Source organism: Magallana gigas, chromosome 6, assembly GCF_963853765.1.
Source record: "Magallana gigas chromosome 6, xbMagGiga1.1, whole genome shotgun sequence".
In the NCBI taxonomy this organism is placed as follows: Eukaryota; Metazoa; Mollusca; class Bivalvia; order Ostreida; family Ostreidae; genus Magallana; species Magallana gigas.
The window spans coordinates 34,659,984-34,675,872 of NC_088858.1; the positions used below are offsets into that span (position 1 = coordinate 34,659,984).

The 15,889-nt window shown below is 32.0% G+C and overlaps 1 long non-coding RNA gene across 2 annotated transcripts; it reads left to right on the plus strand.

Annotated features, from left to right (window-relative positions):
- The first annotated feature begins 243 nt into the window (after positions 1–243).
- On the plus strand, positions 244–6,350 carry LOC117688309 (uncharacterized). Of its 2 annotated transcripts, XR_010714638.1 has the most exons (3): positions 244–261; positions 2,082–3,030; positions 4,717–6,350. It is a non-coding gene; the product is annotated as an uncharacterized lncRNA (long non-coding RNA). The 2 variants fall into 2 exon arrangements; XR_010714637.1 differs by lacking the exon at positions 244–261 and having other exon boundaries at positions 349–3,030.
- The last annotated feature ends 9,539 nt before the right edge of the window (positions 6,351–15,889 follow it).

The following is a 15,889-nucleotide window of genomic DNA, read 5'->3' on the forward strand; positions in this document are numbered from 1 at the left end:
CATATGATTTTTAAGATTTCTTAAAATATTTTATGCATATTGATGATTTCTGTTAAGTTCGCGAGAGTTATCTTTCCTGCGGTATTGTAAAAGTTATTCAGCATCTTCATATATGGACACAAAATCAACGTCGCCGGAGGTAACCAATGAATTTATTCCGCGGTAAAATCTTTGGAGCGTCATTTTAATAGCGTGGGTTCTCACTTCTTTCAGGACGCCGATAGCTAAGCATTGAAAATTTTCAAAGCGATCTATAAAGCGGTAAGGTTAATTATATTTTTGTTTTATTTTACTGATGGAGCCCAATAAAGTACTTATATATTGGGTCATTCTATTGTACGCCGCTTTCAACAATTCCTAGTAAGTAATGAGGATGTTAGGTACTGTGAGGATCTTGGTCTAAGAGTAAATCATAGGATATTTTATAGAGGAGTGGGAGGTCGCACTATTTCGGGCATTCTCCGCGAGGATGCGAGTTTCATTGAAAAAGTAAAACCTCGCAACATAATTCTAATTGTTGGGGGCAATGATGTTCGACGTGCGACGTCTTCCGAAGAATTGGCAGCAAATATTGAATCTCTTGTATCGGTACTGCACTATAGATTTGGAGTCGCTCAGATCCATGTGTGTAAATTGTTGCCACGATTTAAGCAATGTTTTGATTACAACAGTACTGTGGATGAAGTAAATATCCTTCTCAAATCTTCTCTGCACAGATTTGAATTCGCTTCATTCTGGGAGCATAATGACCTCTTCCCTTCGCCCAAGTTCAAGGCGTGTGACCATAAATTTCTTTTTGACGGCGTCCACCTCAATAAACAAGGCAACGTTCATCTCTATAGAAGTTTGCGCGGACTTATTTTGTCTAGAATGCGTTAAAGTTTCGGGCGATTATTTCTTGTAATTTCAAAGTAATCATATATATATCTATAACGTTATATATGTAGATCTACATACATATTTAGTATTATTTTATTTCTTGTAATAAGCAAGGAATGGAATTCCGTATTTGATATCCATCACATAGTTTTATCATAATTTACTTGTGTTTTCCTGTAAATTTTCAAATTTTTATTGCCTCACTGAGGCAGATCTCATTGCACTGGAATAAGCATAATTTACCAGTGTTTTCATTATAATTTTCATGTGTAATTTTTGCCTCTCTGAGGCGGATCCCATTGCACTGGAATCATCACAATTTATTGGTGTTTTCCAGAGATATTTCATATTTCTTTAGCCTCCCTGAGGCGGATCTCATTGCACTGGAATCATCACAATTTACTTGTGTTTTCCTGAAATTTTTTATATTTAATTTTTGCCTCCCTGAGGCGGATCTCATTGCACTGGAATCAACACAATTTACTTGTGTTTTCCTGAGATTTTTCATATTTCTTTAGCCTCCCTGAGGCGGATCTCATTGCACTGGAATCATCACAATTTACTTGTGTTTTCCAGAGATTTTTCATATTTAATTTTTGCCTCCCTGAGGCGGATCTCATTGCACTGGAATCAACACAATTTACTTGTGTTTTCCTGAGATTTTTCATATTTCTTTAGCCTCCCTGAGGCGGATCTCATTGCAATGGAATCATCACAATTTACTTGTGTTTTCCTGAGATTTTTCATATTTAATTTTTGCCTCCCTGAGGCGGATCTCATTGCACTGGAACTTGTGTTTTCCTGAGATTTTTCAAATTTAAAATTTTGCCTCCCTGAGGCGGATCTCATTGCATTGGAATAAACACAATTTACTTGTGTTTAACACAAATTTATTTGTGTTTTCCTTACAAATTTAATTTTTTTTTTTTTTTTCCCCGAGGTTTATTTTATTACATTACAATTTATTTACAACAATTTTATATGCATGCGTTGTTAGTGGATTTTATTTTTAAATCTACTTTTCATTTATGCTTTCCTTAGGTTTGTCAGTTAATATTCAATAAACTACACATTAAAAAAAAAAAAAAAAAAAATAATTAAGTATTCCGGAATTTTTATGTTTTATCATATATTTTCCGATCTATTCAGACCGGATGTTGACAATTGTTTACTAACCAATATCAGTGAATTTGTAATTTTAGTTATCGTCATCAAGAATAAGTATGCCACCAAAAAGAACAAGCCAAGCTCGCGCAAAACCATCAACAGTCTCAAAACAAAAGAAACGCAGGACATCAATGAACTTGGAAGGGGTTTCGCCAGCTTTATCCGTTTCGCCAGCTTTATCCCCCGATGTACTGGAAACCATCACAGCACAGGTGACCCAGCGGGTGACGGCCACAATTAGAGACGAGTTGACAACGCTGATAAACAACATTAACAGCAACAGTGCTTCAAATTCTCAGGGGAGTATTAGTATAAATCCTCTAGGGGCATCTAACAACAATGATAATGACGGGTTGGTAAGAGAATCTAGACATCTGGACAACGCTATTCAACACTCAGTTGAAGCGGTAGTTGTGGATCACACTGAGAAAATCGCTGGTAAGTGTCCGACAGGTTTTGTTAGTACAGCAGTACCAATTGATGCAAGGGTATCGGATCAAACTAAATCAAAAATTTGGTCAAACCAGTATATAGAATTTGCAAGCCTTTTGTCGAAAGACAAACAAAAGAAAGGTAAGTTATCTATACAGGTCGAAGATGGTGACAGTCCAGGCAAGCTTACAATCCACCAGGTAGAGAACGATTCCCAAAGCGAGGTAACTCTCTCATCCATGCATGACTGGCTTACAGCATGGAATAGATTTGCTGCAATTTATTGTATTAAATACCCAGAACAACAAGCTAAATTAGCTAAACATTTAGAATCAGTCAGAGATATTGCAGACGCCAAGGGCAATTGGAAAGCTTACGACACCGATTTTAGGATGCTTGTTGCCCAAGGACAAGTTTCATGGGGTGATGTACACATGGAGTTATATGTTAATGCCAGACTGACGACAGCTCTATCTTCAAAACCTAACAAAAGTCATAAAGATATGTCATATAGCTCTATGCCAAGAGGTGTCTGTTTCCAGTACCATTCAGGTAAGAATTGTTCAGCAGGCTTTTCTTGTCGTTTCCAACACAGATGTTATAACTGCGGCGGGTCACACCCTTTTATTCAATGTACAAAGCAAGCCAAGCAGCCCTTTCGGATCATGCAGAGGTATCAAAACCAAACAGGTAGTACAAATACAGGGAAACAATATAACCAATCAAAATTATTTGGCACATCCAAGCAAGGGCCCAACACCAATCAAGGTAAATAGACTTGCTCATTGGTTATCAGGGTATGATGAAGATGAAACTAATTTTTTAGTTCAGGGTTTTTCAAAGGGTTTTTATTTAGGCTTTGTTGGAGAATGTCCTGGAATAGAGTCAAAAAATTTAAATTCGGCTCTTACAAGACCAGAAATTATTGATCAAAAAATACAAAAAGAAATTTCGGCTGGTAGAGTTCAAGGACCTTTTGAAAATAAACCATTTTCCAATTTACAGTGTTCACCACTGGGTTTGGTTGAAAAGAAAGAGCCAGGTGAATTTAGAATGATTCATCATTTGTCATACCCAGAAAATCAATCAATTAATGATGGCATACCATCTGATGAGTCATTTGTTCAATACTCATCTATTTCAGATGCTATTCATTTCATAAAAAAGTGTGGAAAAGGTGCTTTCTGTTGTAAAACTGACATTAAGTCAGCATTTAGAATTATAAATATTCATCAATCTCAGTATCAGTTTCTTGGGTTCAAGTGGAAGAGTAAATATTACTTTGATACATGTTTGCAGTTTGGTCTAAGTTCATCTTGTAAAATATTTGAGCGATTCTCAACAGCCCTACAATGGATAGCACAAAATAAACTTGGTATACCATGTATATCACATGTTTTGGATGACTTTATCATTGTGGATATATCGCCAACTCAATGTGTATACAAGCTTAAATCTTTCTTGAATATGTGTTCAGATATTGGGGTTCCCATTTCACTTGAAAAAACATGTGGTCCTAACCAAGTTATAACTTACCTGGGTTATGAATTGGATTCAACAAAAATGGAATGCAGATTACCAAAGGAAAAAATTGTAAAGTGTGTCAACAAAATCCAGTTTGCGATGGAACAATCTAAATTAACATTAAAGCAGCTGCAGTCAATTACAGGTTTATTGAATTTTGCTTGTAATGTAGTGTTGCCAGGCAGGGCCTTTTTAAGGAGGCTAATAGATCAGACCATTGGAGTAAAAAAGCAGTATTATAGAATTAGGATGACGAAACAAGTTAAGGAGGATTTAAGTGTCTGGTATGATTTCTTGAGTAATTTTAATGGTTCTTCAATGTTTTTCCCAGATATATGGTTAAGTTCAACTGAACTAAGGTTATATACAGATGCATCTGGAGCTGTGGGGTATGCTGCGGTTTTTGGTAGTCAGTGGTTCAAAGGAGAATGGAATGACAGTTGGCGAAATCAGAACATAGCAGTTTTAGAATTATACCCAATAGTTTTGGCTGTTGATGTCTGGTCAAAATATATGGCTAATAAGTGCATTTTGTTTAACACAGACAATCAAGCACTGGTTCATGTCATTAATAAACAAACAGCAAAAGATAAGCACATCATGTTTCTTTTGCGAAAACTGGTTTTGATATGCTTGAAGTTTAATATTTATTTTAAAGCTCAGCATTTGACTTCAAAAGAAAATTTACTATGTGATTGTCTTTCTCGTTCAAAGGTAAATCAGTTTTTACAACTGGCACCCTGGGCCGACAGCAATCCAGTCAACATATCTCCACTACCGCCCTTTCCAAATTAAGAGGTGACATACAAAGACTATTGGATGCGAGCCTTACTAATTCTTCTTTAGCTTCGTACTCTCATGCTTGGACAGTTTTTAAAGATTTTGCCGAGAAATACGAGTTAATTATTGAGTTCCCAGTGAAGCAACACATATTGGTATATTATGTTGCCTACCTATTTTCAAAGGACTATGCTGCAACAACTATTTCATCATATCTCTCAGCTATTAGTTACATCCATAAGCTCAACAGTTTTGGGGATCCATGCTCGTCTTTTTTAATACAAAAATTGCTCTTATCAACACGCAAACTTAAACCTTCACAATATGTTAGAATACCTATTACAAAAAATATTTTGCATCAAATTTGTGACTTTTTACCAGTTACAGTTTCCAATGCATTTGAAAAGGCCTTGTTTAAAGCAATGTTTTTGTTGGCCTTTTATGGATTCTTGAGAGTTGGGGAAATAACATCATGTCAAAAGGTAATTAACAAAAATTTAATTCTGTTTAATCAAATTTCCAGGCAGCAAGATCATTTAATTATCAAATTTGTTACATATAAACATCACATGGGCAAACCATTTTTTCTCACTATTCACTCGGCAAGTAACAAAAAGTATTGTCCAGTTCAATGCCTAGAAGACTACATTAAGTTAAGAGGAGTACAAAATGGGCCACTTTTTTGTTATGTACCAAATATTCCAGTTTCCAGGGGTAAACTTTCGGCGGTATTAAAAAACTGTCTATCATTTGCAAAGTTGGATATGAGTCGCATTACTAGCCATTCTTTCCGGATAGGCATGGCGTCGCACTGTGCGGACATTGGCATGAGCGACAGCAAAATTAGACTGTTAGGTCGATGGAAATCAGATGCATTCAAAAGTTATATTAGACCAGTTAATCTAGTATAGAGAGAGCAAAGACTGACTGTGAACTTATGGATATACACTGTTATTCAGGAACATATGTATATTTCTTGATAACTTATAATGCGTTAAAATAATTTGAAAGATAAGTTGTTATTTTCATTCAAAGCTTTGAATGGGTTAGACATATGTATGTTCCTACCTATGATTACTATATATTACAAGTATTAGGTTACATTGTACATCTTTTTGGGTGGGGCATATGTATATCCTTACCTATGCATGAATAGTATTTGTATGTGTTTGCATGTTGATGGGACTAAAGTTTGTAAGGCATATGTATATCCTGGCAAATATTAGTCCATTTTAAAGGTATAGGAATGCACTTTGCCACTTAAAATTTTCTCCCTCCCTCCTTGGGGTCTGAACTTGATTTAATTAGAATTAATCAAGTACATGGCGCTTTCAGACCACAAGGATTATGTTTGTCATAAATTATCTAATCAATCACATCATTGATTACATCAGTAATGGGAGTTATGGATTATTTTAGTTGTAAAATATTATGGGTAAAGAATTAAATATTCATAATTTTATGAACTTATTAATTATTGTTATATAATCATCTATTGTCATTTTCCTGATTATTTCAAACCAAATTTGGTTAACAATAAAGTCACAAAAGTGGCAGAGTGCAACATACCTATTTGTTATGTGATGTTTTGCTGTACAAAGATGAAGGGCTCAGGTGGTTCAATTTTGAGCGTATAGAGGTTAATTATTTCATGAGTGAGAAATAATGCTATATGCAGTAATGGTCTATTTTGAAAATTATCAATTATGGATAAATATAATTATGTTTTGTTTCTGTTCTATTTTCACCTGAGTTTATAATTTAACTATGTAATACTCTCCATTAATTTGGAGGAAATAAAGAATATCTTATATATATATATATATATATATATATATATATATATATATATATATATATACTGCTAGTAGTGCCAATTGAAAAACGTGATAGTGAATCAAAATATTTTTTTTGATTTTTATCTAACAGAATGCACAAAGTGTTATTAAAACCTAAGTGTTTGTAAAGATAATTATGCTGTGCTCAAATGTAAGACTTCTTTAATCTGATTTTTACTTTTAAATTGTTGTAGTTATATTTACTTTATCAATAATATACAATAATTGTTGTCATCTTACTAATAACAAAAATAATAATTATTTTATCACTTGATCAGTGACAAATTTAAACAGACATATTACTTTGGTGTACCAATCAAAGATTTTAGTGGGAAGCCTTTGCCGAGCAAACTGAAAAACGTGATATTTTATTGGACGATTTATTTTTAGTCCAATATAGAGAAAAGCAAGCGTAATATCGACCTTCTAGGTCACATGCCGGTGAATATGTGGTTTATTTTTTTCTAGATTATTGCTAGGAATCAGGGATGGGGTAGTGGTAATTTGTAATGGTAATTGAGTGTTATTAATTACAAATTTTTATGTAAATCAAAAGTAATGTGTAATTGGCAAAATTTCCAATAACATGTAATGGTAATTTAATTAATTACTTTCAAAAAGGCATGTTATTCCAGTTACTTTTGAATTATTCAATTACACACTAATGTACTTTGAAAAATGAAGCTGTTCACTACCCATTGTTCCCCACATTATCGATGGTGCAAGGTCATGTTAGGAAAAGTAGTTTAAACGTATTAAACTATTATTATATTTACTATATTAGATATTTTCCAAAATAAACCTTTTTAGAGATTCAATATCTACTCACAAATTTATCAAATTTTAATAGAGTACATGTATTTGATGATTTCCTTGGTTCTTTTTTCTCCAAAAAAAAATACATAACTTATTTCCCTTTTTATTGAAACAATGTATCAAATCACATTGAATTAGTTAAAAATTGGACTCATTATATACAAAAATGAACAAAAAATATGGTTCTGCAGACATGAGGTAAGCACTGTATCATTTAATTGTGTAGTGTGTTAATTCCCGCGCTTGTGCAGGATGTCATCTAGATTTGGATAAAGGGAAATCGGGCGTTGTCTCTTCTTCTTTTTTTTTTTTTGTCAAAGGCACATTTGTACCAATTCTGCCTTGCCACTTTCACTGACAAATAATTGCATTGTGAAAAGCAAAGAAAGTGAGAATTTTAGTTTATATGGTACATTTATACCATACTTTTGTCGACATGCTTTTGAACCTGCTCAATTTTATAACAAAATAAAGGCCATAGAAGCTTGGTGTGTTCCAAAATTCAGTTACACACCAAAAAGAATTACATATCATTAAGTCTCTGTTTTAAATTTAAGTGAATATTTTGCATTATCTTACTATTATAAAACAACAAAATTTTACATTTTAATATGATTTATTGCCCCTGCAAAATGGTGAAAATACAGAGGTCTTAACAATAAAAATTGGATGAAGTATTCTAGCTAGAATGTTATATAACTCACAGTGCTTTGTATTTAATCTTGACGTTTAAATCTGTATGAAATAAAAATGAGACCTGCTTGAGTTTTTGTTTGAGAGAGAGAAAGAGAGAGAGAGAGAGAGAGAGAGAGAGAGAGATGACGATGACGGACATACAAACACCTATGTTGATGATGATTTAACAATGTATATTAGACGTTTCCGGTAAAATAGTACAAAATGATGTAAAAATAGAGGGATAGCGTTTGGTCAACAACCTTGTAATTTATTGGTCGTGATAAATTGTGAAATAAATCATTTTATTGAAAAATGACACAAGAATTGACCATTTATTTTTATTAATGCGATTTCTTAGGAATAAGATTACTAAAATGATGTTCGTTTTTTGTGTATATTTCATAATCTATATTCTCTGATGTGATTTTATCTGATAAATAAAAGTTTTTACAGCTAAAGCATTTACAAAATGACATAAAAATTGCATAATGTTTCTTTTCAAATGTTATAATATCTGAATAATGTATTTATAATGTCTACAAAATGACAAAAATACTTAAATGTATGGCTGATAATCCTATTAGAAATACAAACAATAAATATTGAATAAAGACAAAAACGCCTTGGTGGTTGCTTCATTAATTTCACTCAGCAGAGGGTCACTTTGTCTTTTTCGTCTAAGAGGAAGTATGGTGGTAGCAGCGTCTTCCACCTAATGCCATGTTGCTACGTGCCTCAACACACACATAAGAATTACAATAACCTGGAATCTTTTGACTTATTCATTAATTTTTTTTCCTCTGAAAAATGCATGTAGTTTAACCAAAATCCAGTATTAACCAATCTACTTTTACAGACCGACCAATGCTTAGAGAGAATCAGTTGCATTCTATTTAATACACGAATAACTGTAAAAATAAAGATCAACGGCAACAAAAGGGTCGTTTTTTGGTTTGTTTTTGTTTTTGGTTTTTTTCCCCACTTCATTGATACATAATGATGTTTGACTTGTTATGTATGTTTTAAATTAGAACTAGAGTAAGTACATCTTCGTTATAGATAATTCGTTCTTAAAATATGTCATTTCAATTTATTGCGTGCAGTATGACGGGATGTTTTGGTTTTAAGAAAGTTCAAAAGAATTATTGAAGTTTCAATCTAAAATTTCAAATTGATTAAGATTTATGACTTGAAATTCAATATTTAAATTAACGAATTGTAATACGGATAACAAAACATGGTGAAAGCTGAAACGCAATTATTTAATTAAGTTTTCCCTTGTACTGCGTACAGCAGCTACCTACATTTGTAGCTCTCCGTAGGAAAGAGTAAGAGATTCAAGCTTAAAAGCAACGCATATATACCCCCATAAACACTAAAATCAGGTGTTTTTCAGACAATGATCGACGTTTTGATAATCAATTAGTATGACATAAAAACTTCACTGTAAGTTTTTAGAACTGATACTGTTTGAAACTGACTGGTGAAGATACACTGTCATACAAAAAAGAAACAATAATAGTTGAAGTTCATTATTATGTATTTCAAACAAGTGTTTTTTGTAAATAAGTTAATATAGTTTATCAAATGATCTGGGATATGGTTAATTGCTTTACTAACATATTGTTACAAATTATAGGTTGGGGTTTCTTTGTGTATAAACGTATACACATATAAAATTGTTAATATGAGAGAAGAAAAGAGCATTGCGTTGAACATGTGCGCGTGTAAATTAAGATTTGTCTTTTCTTTCTCAAATGCATACCTGTACCAATCCCGCTTTGCCATTTTCAGGGACGAATAATTGCATTGTGAAGAGAAAAATTGAGACTTAAGTTTTTATGGTATAATACATATTTTTATCAACACCTTTTTAACATGCACAAAGGCATAGCTAAATAGAGACGATATAAACTTGGTGTGTTCCGAAAATGCAGTCACACATTATAAAGGGATAAGGATGCATATCATTAAATTTCTTTAATTTTAGCGAATACTATATCGGTATCGTACTAGAAAAAACAGCAAATTTTGCATGTTAGTACAATTTACTGCTCGTGTAAAATTGTGGAAATTCTGAGGCTTTACTGATCAAATTGGATGAATTATTCTAGATAAAACATTAACTTAATTAGTTGGGTATCCGGATATTAGGATTCGTTCGTTTGGAATAATAAGTTATTTATTCGGACAAATGAGCTATTTATTCGGACAAATAAGAGATTTGTTCAGACATATTAGGATTTGTTCGGACATATTAGGATTTGTTTGGACGAATTTGCTGTTTTTGAACAAATATGTTATATTTTCGGACAAAGTAGGGGAGAGAGAGAGAGAGAGAGAGAGAGAGAGAGAGAGAGAGAGAGAGAGAGAGAGAGAGAGAGAGAGAGAGAGAGAGAGAGAAATTTCATAATAATGAATACGCAGATGTGTAAAGTCTTGACTAGTTTAGCTCATGCATAGATTTTTGAAAATTTTCCTGAGTGCTGGGGGAAGGGGGCAGTATGAAAGATAATTTTGTTTTTTTTCCGAACAAAAAACACTTATTTGTCTGAACATTTCGTCTCAACAAATCCTATATTGCCCAAACAAATTCTAATTTGTCCGAACAAATAAGTAATTCATCCGAACAAATCTTATTTTGTTCGAACAAATCCTTATTCTGAGTGAAAGAAAGAGAAAGATAGACAGACGGACAGAATTATGATGATATAAGGATTCTGATTGTACTCTTCCGGCAAAAACGTAAAAAAAGTGTAAGAATAGAGAGAAGAAGTCCGGAAAAAAAATTGATTGGTCGGAAATTAATCATAAAGTATGATATAAGTTGCAATTAATTTATTGCAAAATTACGTCAGAACTGAACAATTTTGATATTCGATTTCCTAAGGAATAAGATCTGTGAAATTTTTGTTCATTTTTGTATCAATTTCATAATCTATATCCCTTCCAACGTGATACTATCTCAAAATTAGTTTTTTAAACTAAATAAAGCATATACAAAATGACACAAGAGTTGATTGCATATTTGTTTCTTTTCCAATGTGATAATAGCTCAATAATATATTTATAAGTTAATGTCTACAAAATAACAAAATACTTACATGTGAGACTTACTATAGCATTGAATCATGATTTTTTGAAGTATACACTCTCATAACTGCCGCGGTGTGTGCATACAAATTGAGTAACGCGCGTTAGCGCGTTATGAAAATTTGTATGCACACACCGCGGCAGTTATGAGAGTGTATACTTCACAAAATCATGATTTAATGCTTATATTTACATTTTTTTAACTTCTTGCCTTGTCTGCAAATATGAATTATACCTTAAAATTCCGATCTTATCCTAAGGGTAAGTTAATATTAATGGAAGAGCCACAGTAACAGCCACAAGCGTGAACTTTGATTTTCGCTTGTGACGTTGCAGTTTACAGCGTTCAACGTTTGTGACGTCATAATAAAACTCGTCAATTTGACCTTTGACTACTTGTTGCATTTAGAGGCATTTGAACATCACGGAATTTAATGGAAAAACACAGTAGAATGTAAATATAATCTTATTAAAATTCAAACAAATGAATATTTAATCAAAACAATACAATGCATTGGTAATTTCTTCATTAACTTAATTCTGCAAAACGTCATTTTTTTGTCTAAGAAGAAGTATGGTGGGGTGTAGCAGCGTCTTTAACCTAATCTTGCTATGTTGCTGCGAGCCTCTTCACACACGTACATTTAATATTTTATTACATTATCGCTGTTCCCTCTGAAAAATATGTGTAGTTTAACCTCCAATATAAACCAATTTATTTTAACAACCACTGAATAGAAAAAAACCAGTCACCTTCTATTTGATACACGATAAAATAAAAAAAAGAGTTCAGTGACAACAAAATGGTTGCTGTTTTTGTTCAGTTCTCATCTGTATGACATTTGAATGATACCGAACAAATATTTACTAATGTCTGATAATGATACAAAGTATTATATTTAGTTAGAAATAATGACGTTTTGAAATATTTTCTTTGATTATTAAGCTAGTGGCTTAATAATATTGTTAAACATATCTCACTTCTCTTTCACATATAAAAACAAAGAGAACTTTTTGTTGAATTAAATACTGTTGATCCGGAGAGACAACAGCTATTGACAAGTCAGGCACTGTGTTAGTTTTACTCAAATAACCGTTCTTATTACTTCTCCTTTATACTGACTTTTAATTAGTCGTAATGGCAGTTCTAAATTCATGACGTTTCTCATTTAAAGACCAACGTTGTTTGGGTTTAAAAAAAAAATTATAAACCAACAACTTGGGGGTATTTTGTCGTGGCTTGCTACAGTTCACTTATTTGGTTAAAAGTGTTATTTATTTTAGATGAACAAAATGTTTTGCGCATATCCCACACGCACGAACAATTAGCAACATCATGGTTTTATCGATCTGAAACATTCAGAGAGCGAGTTCATTTAAAGGAGGCTCGCTCGAACTAACCACTAGATCTACCTAAAATTTGGAAATATAGTTGGCCAAACTATAAACTATTATTTTAGAAGAAAACATCCATATATCTTAGCGTTTAAAATTTGGTGTTTTCCTAAATGTTAATATATAGATATTCTAAAAGAGACCAATATAGTCTACAAATGACTACGACAATCCCACTTAAATGTATTCAAAACCAAAACCTTTCGCCTTAACTGGATTCTGCCTAAGTATGGAGTAGTATAAGTACACAATGATATGTTTCAAGTGTATGTACATATGCTATTGATTGGTCCGGTTCTTGAAAGATTTACTTGCATTCAAGTAAAGACAATTTACACGTACGTTTGAAATGCAAATGTCAAATTTAGTTTGGAATTGGAAAAGTTTACTTGAACTGTGGAAAGATTCAACAACTACGTTAACTCGAAACTTGCATGTCTTTGCGTATTCTATTCTCTCTTGTTAATCGAACAAGCAAAACAATGATCATTGAAAAATACATATAATTTTGAGGCCTCATTATGTTTTACTCATGAATTTGGCGTAGTCTAAGTATGGTCTGATGGAAAACAAATTGGTTTTAATCAACAAAACTATGGAATGATGAACGTTTTGGAAAATTATACAAGTCAATAAATCCGTGACCAACGACACATAAAGCGTTTAAATATGTAAACAAACTTGTCCAAACATGAATTGATATGGCAGGTTTTATAGTTGTTTATTTTTATAGATCCGAAACATACATGTATTTCATTTCTTTAATATGTAAAGACTTGTTTGAAAAAAAGATAAAATGCGAAACAAATAAATAACTCGATATTCTTCAAGTTAAAAGAATTTTTTTTTTCAGATCCAGCGTTAACATGAAAAACATCATTTTGATAGCATCTGTGCAACGCAATGTTCACAGAAGATGTATTTAAAGCAATTTGTGAATGACTTTAATGGTAATTGACGAAACACTAATCATGCTTTTTTTCCATCGTAAAATACTAAACATTCACAGAAATATATCATTTACAGCTAGTATGTCGTCCTGTCTGAAATAAAGGGTAGTTGGAGTTACGTTACAATAAAAGTCTGAGTTGTATTCTTGTAGCCACAAAGTAAGTCAATTGGAAAATGACATTGATGTGTAAATTTATATATAGTTTTTAGAGATGTCAATCAATTGCAGATTTGTTATTTATTTAATCTGTTAATCGTATTTCGTTTGAACCAGTGTCCTCTGGCATGCCAGTCCAGCACACTACCGATCCAGCTAAAGGGTTAAACTACTAGCCTGGTTCCAGGATCATGAAGCTATTTTAGACTTAAGTCAGAATTTGTATGCATTTTATATATTATTTAATAACATACAAAATTCGAAACATGGTTTTGTTGCTATCTACACACTTCTAGTAAAAAAAACTATGGTTAATAAGTTTTTAGTGAATGATTATAATTTTTGACTTGAGCCTAAGATCTTTCATGATCCTGGAGCCAAAGTTAGTAGGAATGCCATATACCTGACCCTACCGCATTCGTATTAAAATGAAATGTGCAAATTGTTAACATTTCTAATTTTTTTTTAAACTGTAATAAATGACGTAGTAAAAACAATATGATTATTTTGTTTCTGTTTAATCGAAGGATAAATTATATTACACGGCAATTATTCAAATAGAAATTTTACGCAGCACGTAAACATTCATGAAATATTTTCAATTGCCACATTTCGCAGAGAGTTCGACTTTTCAAAACAAAGTATACCCATTACAAGTTATATATCTCCGTTTGAAATAATTATTCCATTCGGACAGTAGTAATATGTTTATGTTTGCTTTACAATTATTGTTGCAGTTTTCATGATTGTGATTAATGTTTGTAGGGAACTGAAGGAGAAAGTAAAATTAACACATTACATACCTAGATACAATAATGATAATTGTAACGTTACTCAACAGTAATAATAGTGCCATTTAGTAATGGTTATGAAAAGCTAAACAGACATGTACAAAGCAGTGACTGTTGTTTTAACAATCACTGTAATTAACACATACGGTGTCTTCCCACTTAGCTAAATTCTGAATTTGTTATGGTTGACTGATTTTATCTAAGTGGGAATGGTGCACAGGTAAGGGTCTCAAGGAACAAAGGAAAATTAATTACAGGTGAACTATAGTCTGTTCAATTACTGACCTTAAGTAAATGTTTAATTAAATATTAAAAAAAAAACAGGCAATTTTTTAAAATCATGTTTAAAATTTAAAAAAAATTAAATACATATAATATTAGTAAATTTTAATAACTAAAAGGGTTTGTTTTATGATTGATAGTAGCTTAATTTTATTGTATGTAAAATTACTCAATATTCATTCTTTTGAGGAGAAGGAAAACAAACATGGCTGCATTAAAGTTTATTTTAAATACATGTACAATCATAGTCAATAACAAACCCTTTTTAGTAGTTATAACTTATTTTGAATATCATATACATGTACATAAATATTTTAGCATGTTAGATAGTTATAATTTACTTTTTAGTGCAAATAATCCGGGGTGGATTGAAGCTTAATAATATCTTACCGCTAGAAATTAACAAAGAGTGAATTTAGAAGGTTTTTCATCTACTTATAAAACTATATATGCTAGGAAAATTGTTATTGAATTAGAAAATCTCAAATGTTTATGAATTACATGGTCTCTTTATACCATTGTAAAGTGGTTTTGAGATTGAAATTAATGAATCTGGGATAGCACAAGGGTCAGTATCAGTCAGGCTTGGGGTGAATTACATTGTAAAGTAATGCATTATATTACCATTACTTCATGAATTTGGGCATTAAATTACCATTACCATTACTTGATTTTCTTGAAGTAATGCATTAAATTACCATTACATGAGTAAAGTAATGCATTACCATTAACATTACTTTGTTTTAAAGAAGTAAAGCTAATAAAGAGTTTTTGCAAATGTTTCAAATATAAAACACTCTTTAACATATCTACAGACTCATGTTCAGTATCAGGTTCAAATTCAATGACTATATATATACAAGAGTCATTCTTTATTTGCTTAATTTATAATAATCTTGTGGCATTATGAACAACATATTACATAAGTAAAAAGACATTTATAGACAGTTGGCATGATACAATGTCAGATATGATATAGAGACACTGAATTCGTGCATATTAGAAAACAATTTATGGAATAATGTTGCGGTTATTAAAAAGCTAAATAGAGATATTTCCCCAGATAACACAAATCTCGAATTCCTTTATGCTGAGGACACTTTAAG